Genomic DNA, 17,807 nt, shown 5'->3' with positions numbered 1-17,807 from the left:
TTATAGACAACAAAAATTAAAATAAAGACCGTATATGACAAACCCATAGATAACATCACACTCAACAATGAAAAGCTAAAAGCATTTCCTCCAAGATAAGGAACAAGAAAAGGATACCCACTCTTGTGACCTTGAATCACATAGTTTTGGAAGTCCTAACTACAGCAATCAAAGAAAAACACAAGGAATCCAAATGATGAAAGAAGTAAAATTGTCACTGTTTGCAGATGACATGATACTATACATAAAAAATCCTAAAGGTGCTACCAGAAAACTATTAGAGCTCATCAATGAATTCAGTAAAGTTGCTGGATACAAAATTAATACACAGAAATCTGTTGCATTTCTATACACTAATAACAGAAAGTCAGAAAGAGAAATCAAGGAAACAAGCTCATTTGCTACTGCACCAAAAAGAATAAAATACCTAGGAATAAACCTACCTAAGACAAAAGACCTGTACTCTGAAAATACAAGACACTTATGAAAGAAATTCAAAATGACACAAGAGATGGAAAGATATACTCTGTTCTTTGATTGGAATAATCAATATTGTTAAAGTTACTATACTGTTGAAGGTGATCTATAGATTTGGTGCAATCCCTATCAAATTACCAAAGACATTTTTCACAGAACTACAACCAAAAAAAATTTAGTTTGTATGGAAACACTAAAGACTCCAAATAGCCAAAGCAACCTTGAGAAAGAAAAATGGAGCTGGAGAAATCAGGCTCCCTGATTTCAGGCTATACTACAAAGCTACAGTCACCAAAACAGTATGGCACTGGCACAGAAACAGAAAAATAGATCAATGTTACAAAATAGAAAGCCCAGAAATAAACCCACGCACATAAGGTCAGTTAATCTATGACAAAGGAGGCAAGAACATACAATGGAGAAAAGACAGTCTTGTCAGTAAGTGGTGCTGGAAAGCTACATGTAATAATGAAATTAGAACATTCTCTACTACCGTACAAAAAATAAACTCAAAATGGGTTAAAGTTCTAAATATAAGACAAGAAACTATAAAACTCCTACAGGAAAACCTAGGCAGAATACTCTTTGACATTAATTGAAACAATATCTTCTCAGATTCACCTCCTAAAGTAATGAAAATAAAAACAAAAATAAACAAACGGGACCTAGTTAAACTTAAAAGGTTTTGCCCAGCAACAGAAACCATAAATAAAACAAGACAACCTACAGAACAGGGGAAAATGTTTGCAAATGATAGTCATATTGGGATTACTCTCCAAATATACAAACACCTCATACAGCTCAATATAAAAAAATAAATAAATAAACATGAGTTCCCGTCGTGGTGCAGTGGTTAACGAATCCAACTAGGAACCATGAGGTTGCGGGTTTGATCCCTGCCCTTGCTCAGTGGGTTAACGATCCAGCGTTGCCGTGAGCTGTGGTGTAGGTCGCAGATGCGTCTTGGATCCCACGTTGCTGTGGCTCTGGTGTAGGCTGGTGGCTACAGCTCCGATTGGACCCCTGGCCTGGGAAATTCCACATGCCGCAGGAGCAGCCCAGGAAATGGCAAAAAGATCAAACAAACAAACAAACAAACAAACAAAAAACCCAAAACCAAAAACAACCCAATGCAAAAGTGGGCAGAAGATATAAATAGACATTTCTCCATAGAACATTTACAGATGACCAAAAGACATATGAAGAAACTCTTTAACACCACCAATTATTAGAGAAATGCAAATCAAAACTACAATGAGGTATCACCTCACTCTAGTCAGAATGGCCATCATCAAAATGTCTACAAATAATAAATGCTTGAGGGGGTGTGGTGAAAAAGGAACCCTCCTACGCTGTTGGTGGAAATGTAAATTGGCATAGCCACTTTGGAGAACGGTATGGATATTCCTTAAAAAACTAAAAATAGAGCTACCATATGATTGTGAAACCCCACTCTTGGGCATATATCTAGAAAAAAACAGCAGCACTATTTACAATAGGTATTACATGGCAGCAATTAAGTGTCCACTGACAAATGAATGGAAAAGAAGATGTGGTACATATGTAAAATGAAATGTTAGTCATTAAAAAAGAATGAAAAATACCATTTATAGCAACATGGATGGACCTAGAGATTATCATACTAAATGAAGTAAGCAAGACAAAGGCCAGCATCACATGATATTGCTTATCTGTGCAATCTAAAAAAAGGATACAAATGAACTTATTTACAAAACAGAAATAGACTCACAAATAAAATAAACTTAGGTTACCAAAGCAGAGTGGGGGAGAGGGATAAATTAGGAGGATGGGATTAAAATATATACACTACTATACATAAAATTATCAACAAGGTCCTACCATATAGCACAGGGAACTATACTCAATAACTTTTAATAACCTATAATGGAAGAGAATGTGAAAAATATATATAACTGAATCACTTTACTGCACATATAAAACTAACACATTGTAAATCAACTATATTTCAATAAAAAAATTTAAAAGATAAATCCTGGGGATGTAATGTACTATTACTATGATAAATATAAGCAACAATGCTTATATTATATATGAAGGCTGTTAAGAGAGTAATCCTAAAAGTTTTCATTGAAAATTAAATACATTTTGAGATGGGATTAAGATGGTGGAATAGAAGGACTGGAGCTCAACTTCTGTCACAAAAACAATCAAAATTACAACCAAAGGCTGAACAATCTTCAACCAAATGGACTGGAAACTTTCAAAAAGATATCCTACTCCAAAAGACAAAGAGGAGGCCACATTAAGAGGTAGGAGGGGGAGGACACGCTAGCCCTCTCCCACAAACACAACAAAAAAAGCACATCTACAGAATAAATGACTCGCACAGAACAGCAACCAATCGCTGGCAGAGGAACCTAAACTCCAATAACGGCAAGAAATTCGTGACATTATTGGGCAGAACGGGAGAAAAGAGGAGAGTGAGAGAAGGTGAATCCCAGCGGGACGGGCGCTCCCAAAAGGGAACTGCGGAGGAGAAAGGGATCCCGCACCCTGGAAAGTCACCTACCGGGCGAAAGATCAAACAAACCGGAGGAATCTCCAGATGCAGAGAAGAGTGTAGCAGTGGGTTGGAGTACGGAAAAGCCAATCAAGAACCCAACGGACCATCTGAACTACGGGCACAGTCACCAAAAATTGAGACGCCTGGGTGGGGGCTGGGCACCGAATCCTCGGCTCCAGAGGTTAGTCCCCGGGAAAGGGCCGGGGGACGACTGGGTGGGGGCTGGGCACCGAGACCTCGCCTCTGAAGGTTAGTCCCCGAGAGGGGGCCGGGGGATGCCTGGGTGGGGGCTGAACACCGAGACCTCGCCTCCGAAGGTTAATCCCTGAGAAAGCGCCGGGGGACGCCTGAGAGGGGGGCTGGGCACCGAGACCTCGCTGCAGAAGGTTAGTCCCCGAGAAAGGGCCGGGGGGCACCGCCTGGGTGGGGGCTGGGCACCGAGACCTCGGCTCCAGAGATTAGTCCCCGGGCTAGGGGGGCAGGGCAGAGCGGAAACTGCTTGGGAGGTCTAGAAACCATTTGACAGGGCAGAGACTGCCTGGGAGACTAGAAAACAAAGCTGTTGCAGAGGAAGGGAGCAATACTCCAGGGGCGGGGAAGTGGAAAGCCACATCAGAGGGAACCTGGGAGAAGAGCCTGGTCTGCGCCCGTGCTGGGGAAGGGAGAAAAGAAGGGATGGGTCCCCACAGAATACCCCCGACGCCACAGCAAGCTTACAGGCCCACTAGCTAGCTGAAAACTGTGCTTCCAAGTGCATCCCCTCCCCCCACCCCCACCACGCCCTACGCTCCCACGGACCTGGGGCTGCCTGCCATCCAGGAGGGCTGGCCTCAACAGTTGCCTGAAGCCTACCACCGCAGGGGCTGTCCCTGCACAGGCCTGCTTGCCCTTTGGTGGGGCTACACTTCCGCAGAGCAGCACCAAACACCACCAGCCCCCGAGAAAAGGCCTGCAGCCCAGAAAAGCTAGAACAAGCTTAGCCAGGCTGTGAATAGATCGGCCTAATTCTCGGACGGTTTTTCTGAGTCGGGTTGCCCCGTGGAGGAGCCTCTTCAGTTTCCAACGGCCCTGCTACCTGCCCAAGCCCCCAGGGGGTGCCCCACTCCCGTGAAATAACTGCTCAGCACCACCAGCCCCCTGGAAGAGCCCCTGCAGCCCAGAAAAGCTGCAACAAGCTCGGCCAGACTGTGAAAAGATCCGCCTACATTCTCAGGGTAGTTGGGCTACCCTAGGGAAGAGCCTCTTATGTTCTCAGTGACTCAGATAGCTGCTCCAGCCCCCAGGGGGTGCTGCACTCCTGAGGAACAGCTGCCCAACACCACCAACCCCCTGCAAGAACCCCACAGCCTAAAAACACCAGAGCAAGCTCTGCATGACCAAGTGAAATCTGCTACCATCGTGGGGTGGACCTCCCAGTCCTGTCTGCCCTCAGGAAGCCCTCCTTTGCTTCAAAGAAACACTGTTAGCCCCATCAACACTCCAGAAAAGCCACACTGCCTCAAAAAAGATTGACCAACAACGCCACCCCTCAGGAAATATTCCACGGCAGTGACAAGGCAAACACTGCCTGATAACGGAGAGTACAACTCCCTCAGGAGAAAGAAAACAACAAGCAAGATGAAGAAGCTGAGAAACCACTCCCAGTCAAACCAACAGGAGAACTCACCTAAAACAGTCAGCAATGAAACAGATCTCTGCAGTCTGACAGACCTGGAGTTCAAAAGAGAAATAGTGAAAATACTGAAGGAATTAAGAGAAGATATGAACAGTAATGCAGATACCCTCAGAAAGGAACTAGAAAATATAAGGAGGAGCCAAGAAAAACTAGGACATTCATTTGCAGAGATGCAAACTGAACTAGGGGCAGTAAAAACCAGAATGAATAATGCAGAAGAATGAATCAGTGATATGGAAGATAGAATAATGGAAATCACTCAATCCGGTCAACAGACAGAAAACCGAATCAAAAAACTGGAAAGCAATATAAGAGACCTATGGGATAATATAAAGCGGGCCAATCTACGCATAATAGGAATTCCAGAAGGAGTAGAAAAAGATAAGGGAATGGAAAATATATTTGAAGAAATTATCACTGGAAACTTCCCAAATCTAAAGGATACTGGATTCAAGATACAAGAAGGACAGAGGGCCCCAAACAAACTGAACCCAAACAGACCCACACCAAGACACATCATAATAAAAATGGCAAAAGTTAGTGATAAAGAGAGGATCCTAAAGGCAGCAAGAGAAAAACAGAATGTTACCTACAAGGGAACCCCCATAAGAATATCAGCTGATTTCTCTACAGAACACTACAGGCCAGGAGGGAATGGCAAGAGATATTTAAAGTGCTAAAAGGAAAAAATATGCAACCTAGAATACTCTATCCAGCAAGAATATCATTTAAAATAGAAGGGGAAATAAAAATTTTTTCCAACAAACAAAAACTTAAAGAATACAGCAACACAAAACCCAGGTTAAAGGAAATATTGAAAGGGCTTCTCTAAACCAAAAAGAAAGGAAGGAAAGGGAAGAAAAAAGAAAAGAAAAGAAAAAAAAAAAAAGAAGAAGAAGAAGAGGAAGAACTAGGACTGAGGAAACCGCAATCAGAGAGCAGCCACTCAAATAAGCCAGCATACAGATTTAATCATGAACATGCTTCAAACAAAATAAAATTAAAAAGAAAAAAGTAAAAAAGAGTCATCAAAACCATAAAATATGGGCAAGGGATGTTAGGAAGTAAATAACCCTTTTTGTTTGTTTGTTTGTATGCTTCTCTTCTTAATTTTAATATAGTAATGAAGTGTTTGAACTTACATGACCATCAGGCTAAAACACACAATTATGGGAAGGGGTTAGCATACTTAAAAAACAGGGCAACCACAAGCCAAAACCAAATATTGCATTCGCAAAAAATGAAAAAAAAATACACTCAAGAAGATAATAACAGGAGACCATCCAACCAAAAAAAAAAAAAAAAAAAAAAAAAAAGGAAGAATGGAGAACCATAGAATCAACTGGAACACGAGGTTCAAATGGCAATAAATAATCATCTATCAATTATCACCTTAAATGTCAATGGACTGAATGCCCCAATCAAAAGACACAGAGTGGCTGAGTGGATAAAAAGGCAAAAACCTTCAATATGCTGCCTACAAGAAACTCACCTTAGGACAAAAGCCATATAGATTGAAAGTGAAAGGGTGGGGAAAAATATTTCACGCCAATAGACATGACAGAAAAGCAGGAGTCGCAACGCTCATATCAGACAAAATAGACTTTAAAACAAAAGACATAAAGAAAGACAAAGAAGGACACTACTTAATGATTAAGGGATCCATCCAAGGAGAGGATGTTACTATCATCAACATATATGCCCCAAATATAGGAGCACCCAGATACATACAACAAATATTAACAGACATAAAGGGAGATATTGATGAGAATACAATCATAGTAGAAGACCTAAATACCCCCCTCACATCAATGGACAGATCCTCTAGACAGAAAACCAATAAAGCAACAGAGATCCTAAAGGAAACAATAGAAAAGTTAGACTTAACTGATATCTTCAGGACACTACATCCCAAAAAATCAGAATACACATTCTTCTCAAATGCTCATGGAACATTCTCAAGAATCGACCACATATTGGGACACAAAGCGAATCTCAATAAATTTAGGAGCAGAGAAATTATCTCAAGTATCTTCTCTGACCACAACGCCATGAAATTAGAAATAAACCATGGGAAAAGCAAAGAGAAAAAAACCTACTACATGGAGACTCAACAACATGCTACTAAAAAACCAATGGGTCAATGAGGAAATCAAGAAGGAAATTAAAAATTACCTTGAAACAAATGATAATGAAGACACAACCTCTCAAAATCTATGGGATGCTGCGAAAGCAGTGCTCAGAGGGAAATTTATAGCAATCCAGGCCTTTCTCAAAAAAGAAGAAAGATCCCAAATTGACAACTTAACCCTCCACCTAAACGAATTAGAAAAAGAAGAACAAAAAAGTCCTAAAGTCAGCAGAAGGAAAGAAATTATAAAGATCAAAGAAGAAATCAATAAAATAGAGACTCAAAAAACAATAGAGAAAATTAATAAAACCAAGAGCTGGTTCTTTGCAAAGGTGAACAAAATTGACAAACCCCTGGCCAGACTCACTAAAAAGAGGAGAGAAAGAACCCAAATAACCAAAATTATAAATGAAAAAGGAGAAATCACAACGGATACAGCAGAAATACAAAAAACCATAAGAGAATACTATGAACAACTGTATGGCAACAAGTTTGACAATCTGGAAGAAATGGACAATTTTCTAGAATCTGCCAAAACTGAATCAAGCAGAAACAGACCAACTGAACAGACCCATCACTAGAAATGAAATTGAAGAGGTCATGAAATCACTCCCTACAAATAAAAGTCCAGGACCAGATGGTTTCACAGGTGAACTTTATCAAACATATAAAGAGGAATTGGTGCCCATCCTCCTTAAACTCTTTCAAAAGGTTGAAGAAGAAGGAATACTCCCAAAGACATTCTATGAGGCCACCATCACCCTCATTCCAAAACCAGACAGAGATACCACCAAAAAAGAAAACTATCGCCCAATATCATTGATGAATATAGATGCAAAAATTCTCAACAAAATCTTAGCCAACTGAATCCAACAACATACCAAAAAAATTATACACCATGACCAGGTTGGGTTCATCCCAGGTTCACAAGGATGGTTCAACATACGCAAATCAATCAGCATCATACACCACATTAACAAAAAAAAGTCAAAAATCATATGATCATCTCAATAGATGCAGAAAAAGCATTTGACAAAGTCCAACATCCATTCATGATCAAGACCCTCGCCAAAGTGGGTATAGAGGGAACATTCCTGAATATAATCAAAGCCATTTATGATAAACCCACAGCAAATATAATCCTCAATGGGGAAAAACTGAAAGCCTTCTCACTCAAATCTGGAACAAGACAGGGATGCCCACTCTCTCCACTGCTCTTCAACATAGTTTTGGAAGTCCTAGCCACAGCAATTAGACAAACAAAAGAAATAAAAGGCATCCATATAGGAAGAGAAGAGATCAAACTGTCACTGTATGCAGATGACATGATACTATACATAGAAAACCCGAAGGACTCAACCCCAAAACTCCTTGAACTGATTAATAAGTTCAGCAAAGTAGCAGGATATAAGATTAACATTCAGAAGTCAGTTGCACTTCTGTATACCAGCAATGAAACATTAGAAAACGAATACAAAAATACGATACCTTTTAAAATTGCACCTCACAAAATCAAATACCTCGGAATACACCTGACCAAAGAGGTAAAGGACCTATATGCCGAGAACTATAAAACTTTAATCAAAGAAATCAAAGAAGATGTAAAGAAATGGAAAGATATTCCATGTTCCTGGATTGGGAAAATCAATATTGTGAAAATGGCCATACTACCCAAAGCAATCTACAGATTCAATGCAATCCCTATCAAATTACCCATGACATTTTTCACAGAACTAGAACAAACAATCCAAACATTTATATGGAACCACAAAAGACCCAGAATCGCCAAAGCAATCCTGAGAAACAAAAACCAAGCAGGAGGCATCACTCTCCCAGACTTCAAGAAATACTACAAAGCCACAGTCATCAAAACAGTGTGGTACTGGTATCAAAACAGACAGACAGACCAATGGAACAGAATAGAGAATCCGGAAATAAACCCTGACACCTATGGTCAATTAATCTTTGACAAGGGAGGCAGGAACATAAAATGGGAAAAGGAAAGTCTATTCAGCAAGCATTGCTGGGAAACCTGGACAGCTGCATGCAAAGCAATGAAACTAGAACACACCCTCACACCATGCACAAAAATAAACTCCAAATGGCTGAAAGACTTCAATATACGACAGGACACCATCAAACTCCTAGAAGAAAACATAGGCAAAACACTCTCTGACATCAACATCATGAATATTTTCTCAGGTCAGTCTCCCAAAGCAATAGAAATTAGAGCAAAAATAAACCCATGGGACCTCATCAAACTGAAAAGCTTTTGCACAGCAAAGGAAACCCAAAAGAAAACAAAAAGACAACTTATAGAATGGGAGAAAACAGTTTCAAATGATGCAACTGACAAGGGCTTAATCTCTAGAATATATAAACAACTTACACAACCCAACAGCAAAAAAACCAACCAATCAACGGAAAAATGGGCAAAAGACCTGAATAGACATTTCTCCAAAGAAGATATACAGATGGCCAACAAACACATGGAAAAATGCTCAACATCGCTGATTATAAGAGAAATGCAAATCAAAACTACCATGAGATACCACCTCACACCAGTCAGAATGGCCATCATTAATAAATCCACAAATAACAAGTGCTGGAGGGGCTGTGGAGAAAAGGGAACCCTCCTGCACTGCTGGTGGGAATGTAAACTGGTACAGCCACTATGGAGAACAGTTTGGAGATACCTTAGAAATCTATACATAGACCTTCCATATGACCCCGCAATCCCACTCCTGGGCATCTATCCGGACAAAACTCTCCTTAAAAGAGACGCATGCACCCACATGTTCATTGCAGCACTATTCACAATAGCCAGGACATGGAAACAACCCAAATGTCGATCAACAGATGATTGGATTCGGAAGATGTGGTATATATACACAATGGAATACTACTCAGCCATAAAAAAAGAATGACATAATGCCATTTTGCAGCAACATGGATGGAACTAGAGAATCTCATACTGAGTGAAATAAGCCAGAAAGACAAAGACAAATACCATATGATATCACTTATAACTGGAATCTAATATCCAGCACAAATGAACATCTCCTCAGAAAAGAAAATCATGGACTTGGAGAAGAGACGTGTGGCTGCCTGATGGGAGGGGGAGGGAGTGGGAGGGATCGGGAGCTTGGGCTTATCAGACACAACCTAGAATAGATTTACAAGGAGATCCTGCTGAATAGCATTGAGAACTATGTCTAGATACTCATGTTGCAACAGAAGAAAGGGTGGGGGAAAAATGTAATTGTAATGTATACATGTAAGGATAACCTGACCCCCTTGCTGTACAGTGGGAAAATAAAAAAATTATAAAAAAAAAGAAATACAGGTATAAGTAATCTGTTCATGAAAGAAGTTATAATAGAAACTACAAAATATTTTGAACTGAAAAATGACAAGAACACTACATACACATCCAACTTGTGGAACACAGCCAATGTGGCACTTAGATGGAAAATTATAGACTTAAAGGCATTTATTAGAAGGGAAAAGGCGAAAATAAGACTAAGAATTCTTTTCCAGAAATTAGAAAAAGAATGGCAAATTAGATACAAAAAAAAAAGATAAAAGGAAGGAAATAAAATTAACAAATTAATAAAACAGAAAACAAACATGTCTTCTGATTCTAGGTAGGATATAACAGGTTGCTGCAACAATTAAATAAAATAACAGACATACTGTAGGTGTCATTTTTCAAAGGCACTAAGAGTGTGAAAATACAGGGGTCAAGATGAACTAAAATGGTAGAGAGGAAAGAGTCCCTCTAAAGTGATCAGAGATCACTGACCATTTTCTTCCTGAGGAGTACTGGCCTCACCTGGGCTTTACTAGAGGAAACAGATACCAGCAACAGTACAGAACATCTGTGTAGACTAACATGATGAATTGGCATCTGGAGGGGCCCCCAACATAAGGCCAAATCCCCCAGAGTGTCAGCTTTAGATAGATAACCCCTTTACTAGTGGAAAAATGTTTGAATCTCTGATGGGTTATTTAACCAGCTGTCGACGTGATCTCAGCCAGCCTTGTGGATTTAACTTGTTAATTCATTGTTCATGATTTTTTTTTTTTTGGTCAGAAATAGCAGAATATCCTGACTTGCCCCACCACACTGATGTTTGACGGTTTAGCAATGGTAACATCTTAGTGTGATTTTTTTTTTTGAACTCAGAACAAGATTGAGATTTTTCTAAGAAAACTACCCTTAAGCATGATCATGGAACACTGAATGACTTTGGAAATTAGCTTTTGCTGCAGACTTGGTAATATTTTTTAATGAATTTAACCTAAAATTACAAGGCAAAACAGCTTATATGTACAACTTATACTATGGTAAAGTCATTTCAATGGCAACTAACATTATCTGAATAAGTAAGATGTTTTATATACTTCCTGTGCTGCCAAAGTTAAAAAACAAGGTCTCCACTCCCATGCATATTTACAGTGAATGTATTTTCTGAGCTTAAACTATACTTCTAGGCACTTTGTTGGGTCCTTGAAACAAGTGCAAAAGACATTTTCATATTTCAGAATTATTTAACTGTGATGGAGGCATGTCCACCTAACCTTCAATTGGAAGTGATTAATTTGCTTTGTAATGACATGCTAAAAGGCAAATATCGAGATGAATCTAGTGGAATTCTATAAATGCCTTCCAAGCAATAAATATGCACAATTTTTTTTTTTTTTGGTCTTTTTGCTATTTCTTGGTCTTGGGCCGCTCCCGCGGCATATGGAGGTTCCCAGGCTAGGGGTCGAATCGGAGCTGTAGCCACCAGCCTACACCAGAGCCACAGCAACACGGGATCCGAGCCGTGTCTGCAACCTACACCACAGCTCACGGCAACGCCGGATCGTTAACCCACTGAGCAAGGGCAGGGATCGAACCCGCAACCTCATGGTTCCTAGTCGGATTCGTTAACCACTGCGCCACGACGGGAACTCCAAATATGCACAATTAAAAGCATATGCTATGGGTCGAGATCAGTACTGGCAACACCTATCTATGAAAGACATTTTTAATACTGAAACGGGGGAAGTCTCACTATACATCACCATTAACAGATAAACATTTGCAACTGATTGTGATTATTTGAACCCCAACTTTGCAAAATGTTATCCTCTAAGGGCTCCAGTCTTCTCTTCAGCAGACCTGTATCCCAAAAAACTGCAGTCAATATTATTACTATCTTTAAATTTTATCAATATAAAATTTGTGAAAATTTGTTTTCTTTCTTGTTATTTTGAATTACCTGCACAGTATCAATTTTGTCTTTGGCCCACAAAGCCTAAAATACTTACTCTCAGGCCCTTTTCAGAAAAGTTTGTTAATTTCTACTCTACAGCACATAAAAAGAATGAAGAACTAAATCCAACAACATAGATAAATTTCACAAACATAGTAAAGATCAAAAGAAGCCAGATCCAAAAAAAAAAAAAATCTACAATATGAGTCTTTATAAATTTCAAAATCAACATAAACTATGGAGTTGAGGAATGCTACTTAGGAGATAAAGATGTAAAGAAAAGCAAGGAAATGATCACTATATAAACCAAAGAAATCAGAATAATGATTACTTTTAGAGGGCTGTGATTTCAATAGAGTGAGTGGGAGCTTATGGGATTTCTTGACCCATGTGGTATTTACACAGATGAGTACCTCACATCAATTCATTAAGCTGCACACTGATTTTCTATACTCTTTTATATGGGGTGTATTCTACAGTTCAGAGTTAGAAATATCTATGTATATATACAAACATGTACATACATGCATTATGCCTGCAACACACACAGTATGTTCCTGGAAAGAACAAGAACTTGGTGAATAGTTGTTGCTAAGCATGGAACTAGAAGTCAGTCTGAGGTGGGGGAAGAGATTTACTTTCCTCACATTTATGACCTTGTGTAGTTTGAATTTCTTTTATGATGTATACATATTAAGTTTTCAATTGTAATCCAGTGCTAGGGTTTGGAAACTGAGGCCCTGTTAGGAAATGTTTGGATCACGGGGCCCATAAGCGGCAGAGATGGGATATATCTGGGACTGTGGCTTCAGACCCAGGGCTCCATGTAATTGTATCACAGTAAATTTTTGGATGGATTGATCTGATAATGATTACTTCTAAAAAGATGACATAACCAAACATTTGTGTTGTGTTTGTTTGTTTGTTTTTTACAGACTATATGGATCATGATCTTCTTAAAAAGAAGCTGCACAAATCATCGTGCAGCATTCAGCCGTCTGTGCTTCTCCTGAGATGTGCAGCTCTTCCGGGCTTGTCAGTGTGTGACGCTTGAGGAAACAAACTTATTTTCTTTAAACTCCCCAAATTTAATTTTCAGCAATAATAATCAAATGAAATAGCTTTATTCTCTTTGGTGTTTCCCAGATAGTCTACTTCAGGAGAAAGTTTTCTCATGTCTCACTTCAACATTTTGTTAATAACTGTGAAGATACGCCGGCTTATTGAATCAAACAAAAATAAATGTTACCGAATACTTCTTAGGTGGTTTTGATTTGCTGTTCATAGTGCGTTGGCATTATCTGCTAAGGTTGAAAACGTGCATACCCATGACCCACCATCTCATTCTCCAGCAGAAATACATGAGCACGGACACCAACAGGCATGACAAGAATGCTGCAGCAGTACTATTCATGCTGGCCCCCAAAATGGAAACCCAGGGGTCCGTCTGCATAGGAAGAGAAAAGTAAACCCTGGTATATCAGTACAATGGCACATTAAATCACCACAGAGCCTTAGATCTGAGAAGTATAGTCCTGCAGGGTGCTGCCAGAGAGCAATCTGTCCATCCTGCCTGTTGACAAGCATCAGAGTTGAATGGATTCTTCCTCATTTAAAGATCAGGAAAGAGGGAAAAAACAAATAAACAAAAGCATCAACAAATCAACATGAGACCCACAGAAAGAACTTACAAAAGAAAATGGATGTTACTCTGAAAACAGAATAAAAGCCTATCTTAAAAAATATCTGAAGTTCCTGTTGTGGCTCAGTGGAAATGAATCTGACTAACATCCATGAGGACGCAGGTTCCATCCCTGGCCTCGCTCAGTGGGTTAAGGATCCAGTGTTGCCGTGAGCTGTGGTGTAGGTCACAGATGAGGCTTGGATCCGGCATTGCTGTGGCTGTGGGTGTAGGCCGGCAGCTGCAGCTCTGATTCGACCCCTAGCCTAGGAACCTCGATATGCCGCAGGTGTGGCCCTAAGAAAGGAAAGAAAGGGAAAAAGAGACGAAGAAAGGAAGAAGGAACAGAAGGAAGAAAGAAAATATCTTACTATAGGAAACAAAAAAGCTTCAGAAACTATTTCTTGGTGTTGATTAACAAGAGGCAAAAAGAAATGGCCTCTTAGAAAAATGAAGCAGGGAATAATAAGAACAGACAGAAGCCAAAAAACAGTTGCAGCCTAAAAAAGAAAAGAAAGCTGGCTAAGATTTTTTTCAGATACAATGACATCCATTTGGATGCAGTTAAAAGAACAGAAATATCATGGGAGAAAATAAAATTGTTAATGTTGCTGATAAATTTAAGTCATCCAGTATAAGGTGGGAAGAAAATGGCAGAGATGAAAATGACAGAGGTTAGCCCTGGATGACCAATCCTATAAGCAACTGAAATTGGAATTTGGAAGAAACCAAAACAAATAAAAGTAGACACAATAATCAAGGTTATAATAAAAGATTTTCTGAGTTGAAAAAATACTTGATCATACAAACTTGAAAGGCTTTACCTTATCCTAAGAAAACTAGGATGGGACAATTTTTTTTTTTTCCTCAATCAACAGGAAAGCACTTGACAAGTAAGGGGTAATTGAATTTATTTTCTTCCTTTACAATGCTAATGTTAATTAGGTAAAGGTTGTATTATTCACTTGTGAAATGAAAAGTCAGGAACACAAAATGAGATGTGAATTAAGGATGACGAGATAGAAAGTGGGAGAAAGAATGGCCAGACAGTAACTATTGTAGACTTTACAGGGAAAATGGTCTTTGTTGCAACCATTCAACTCTGTCATTTTAGGGTGAAAGCAACAATGCATAACATAAAATAAATGAATGTGGCTGTGTCCCAAAAAACTTTATTTATGAAACTGGTAGCAGACAGATTTGGCCCATGGGCCATAGTTTGCCCACCTTTGCTATGCAGCAGTGAACTAAAATTAAACTCAGTACCTACTTTGATAAAGGATTTGAAGTAGTTTCCAATAAAGAACATATAATGAAACTTAGAGTTTCATTAAAGACAAAAAGATCTTTACCCTTATGTTGTCTTCTAAAATTAATCTTTGTATTTAGAAAAAAAGACAAATACAAGGTATTACAAAATTCTTATTACTTAATTGAAGTTTACCAAGAAAGGAAAACTTCTTCCTGATACTGGAAGCTCTCTGCTTACAATGGCTTTAGTTGAAACACCCCAACTTTAATAATCTTTGCTCTTTAAAAGAAAACATCCTGAGTGATGAGCAAAACTTGCATTTAAAGCTGTGTGATCATGACATTTGGAGCCATGTAGTGGGTCGGGGCAACATTAGCACAGTCAACAGCAATGCACAATCACAACAAACTGATTTCTGAGGTAAGAAATATTTTTGCATGACTATACAGTCAGATATAACGAGCCCTTGTACTGTTTTAACAAAGGTGTTGCCTCTCTTCAACATGCTTAAGAATAGGCAAGGTAAAATTCAAGGAATAAATCTGTAGTGTGAGTAAGGGGTCTCTTTGGGATGAGAAACTGTTGGCACAAAATTGTTGGAGAATCCGAATTCCTATAGCAGAATTCCCAAATTAAAGTCTGAGTGTATGTTAGTTCAGGGGGAGCTACCACTACAAACTCTCACCCCCCACCCCTTCTCAAGTCTGGATTATGGTGCCCGCTTGGGAGTAGAATTTCACCTACTATGATGACCTGGAGTATTTTTAGGCAGTAAGCATACATGGAAGGGAGCCAGTAGATTTCAGTCTCTAGCCAATCAGATGAGTTACTCCATCTCACTTGGGGAAGAGGGAGGGAGGATGGAGAGGGAGAGGAGGGAGGAAGGCAGGGAGAATACGGATGTTCTGCCATTAGTGGGGAAGGGAGAGGAATGAGTGCCCCATGTTCTGTGGAATGTTAAAGAGTTGCGAGGAGTCCTATCATGGCTCAGTGGTAACAAACCCGACTAGCATCCATGAGGACTTGGGTTTAATCCCTGGCCTTGCTTAGTGGGTTAAGGATCCCACACTGCTGTGGCTGTGATGTAGGCCAGCAGCTGCAGCTCCGATTTGACCCCTTGTCTGGAAATTTCCATATGCTGCAGGTGCAGCCCTAAAAAAGGTAAAATAAATAAATAAAGATAAAAAGTTGGGAGTAAGCACTCCCTTGCTACCAGACCTGAGAGCAGTTAGAAGGAAGCCATTAGGTACCATGAAGAAGAATCTCCTAGAAATTCCTAGAAAACTGAAGACCACTGAAAAAGGAGCTATCTTTTTTTTTTTTTTTTTTTTTTTTTTTTTTGCTTTTTTTCATTTTTTTTTTCCCTTTTAGGGCCGCACCCACAGCATATGAAGTTCCCAGGCTAAGGGTCAAAGTGGAGCTGCATCTGCAAGCCTATACCACAGCCACAGCAACGCAAGATCTGAACCACGTCTTTCACCTACACAGCAGCTTGTGGCAATGCAGGATCATTAAGCCACTGAGCCACAAAAGGAACTCCAAGAAGGAGGTATCTTTTATTACAGGTGTCAAATGTTAAGAAAATGGAAAGCAGGGGCTACAGTGGTTCTCAATCATGGCTTCATGTTAAAATCATCTGAGTACTTTTAAATAATGGTTCTTAGGCCTCTTTCTAGACCAATTACAATAGATCTTCAGAAGAGGAGAAGGCAAGGGTATTTTTTAGAAGCTTCCCAAGTGATCTAATGTTTAGAATCAAAGACTTTCTCAAGAAAACTGTCCCTCCCAAAGCATTTACCATTGAGAGAGATTTATCATGGATGACATGTCTTCGGTACAGGTTTTAAGAATATTTTAAAACCCTCAAGGATTCCAAAGGGAAAAAAATGAGGCAGGAAACACTGATCCTGGGCACAACCATGACACCTGTACTTCCTCTGCCATAGCACACACCACACTAGCTTCTAATTGTGTATAGAATCATCTGTCTCACCATCTAGCCTCTTAGGTCTAAAGAAGGGGCAGGAGCTGTGCCTCCTGAGTTCATTTGTTTATATCTTGGTGCCTGGCACAGTCTGCCACATGATAATCTCTCAATAAGTATTTACTAAATGAAGATCTACATATCTAAAATTTGTAGAAGCAAACATTGGTTTTGGAAAATGTTTATATTCATATTTTGTGGTATAAAACGAGTTAAGAACATAATTCTAATTTATAAAAATTTCTACTAAATAAAGGTTTAACTTTTTATGACTCAACTGGTGAATGTTATCAAGGAATCAAGTAAGTCAGAATGGGAGGGGGCTTCTGTACTATGTCCTGAAAGGAACTTATCCCATTTACCTTTGCACAAACAACATTCAGCAACTTAAGAAACCCCCAACAGAAGATTTAGAGAAGATCAAAGAATATTCTCCTCACTGTTTATTTTAAATAAAAGTTAAAGACATTATATTAAAACATAGCTTCGAATTATGACAAAACAGAGTCAACAATTCTCCTTATTTTAAAAAAAAAGGTATATAATTGGACAAAATTGTTAAAAAAACACTTATTTTAGATGAGAAGTCTACCAGAGATGGACAACAAACTGAAAACCCACTAGAGATTCAGGTAAGAACAACTGAAGTCTACTACCCACCCTCACCCCCAACCCCTCACCTAGCTCAGTCAGCAAGAACAGTAGCCTTGTAATCCAGCAGCTTTGCTGCTCGACTATGAAGACTGGACTTAGGGTGGGCCATGGGGGAGAAATCTTGTGACTTTACATGCCAGAATT

General features: G+C 39.4%; 1 protein-coding gene across 4 annotated transcripts in view; it reads left to right on the top strand.

Moving 5' to 3' along the window:
• The window catches only part of MAATS1 (MYCBP associated and testis expressed 1), a 129,881-nt gene extending 116,055 nt beyond the window's left edge, over positions 1-13,826 (top strand). The window contains exon 17 of one of the 4 annotated variants that reach the window (XM_021070322.1): positions 13,028-13,826. The gene's annotated coding sequence lies outside the window, so the exon portion shown is untranslated. Of the gene's footprint in view, positions 1-11,017; positions 11,499-13,027 lie in introns of those variants that run through there. The other 3 variants (XM_013982409.2, XM_003132654.4, XM_021070321.1) reach the window with 3 other exon arrangements.

The sequence above is a fragment of the Sus scrofa genome, chromosome 13, assembly GCF_000003025.6.
Source record: "Sus scrofa isolate TJ Tabasco breed Duroc chromosome 13, Sscrofa11.1, whole genome shotgun sequence".
Lineage (NCBI taxonomy): Eukaryota > Metazoa > Chordata > Mammalia > Artiodactyla > Suidae > Sus > Sus scrofa.
The sequence above is the reverse complement of the archived record's forward strand: the minus strand, read 5'-3'. Positions and strand labels throughout refer to the sequence as shown.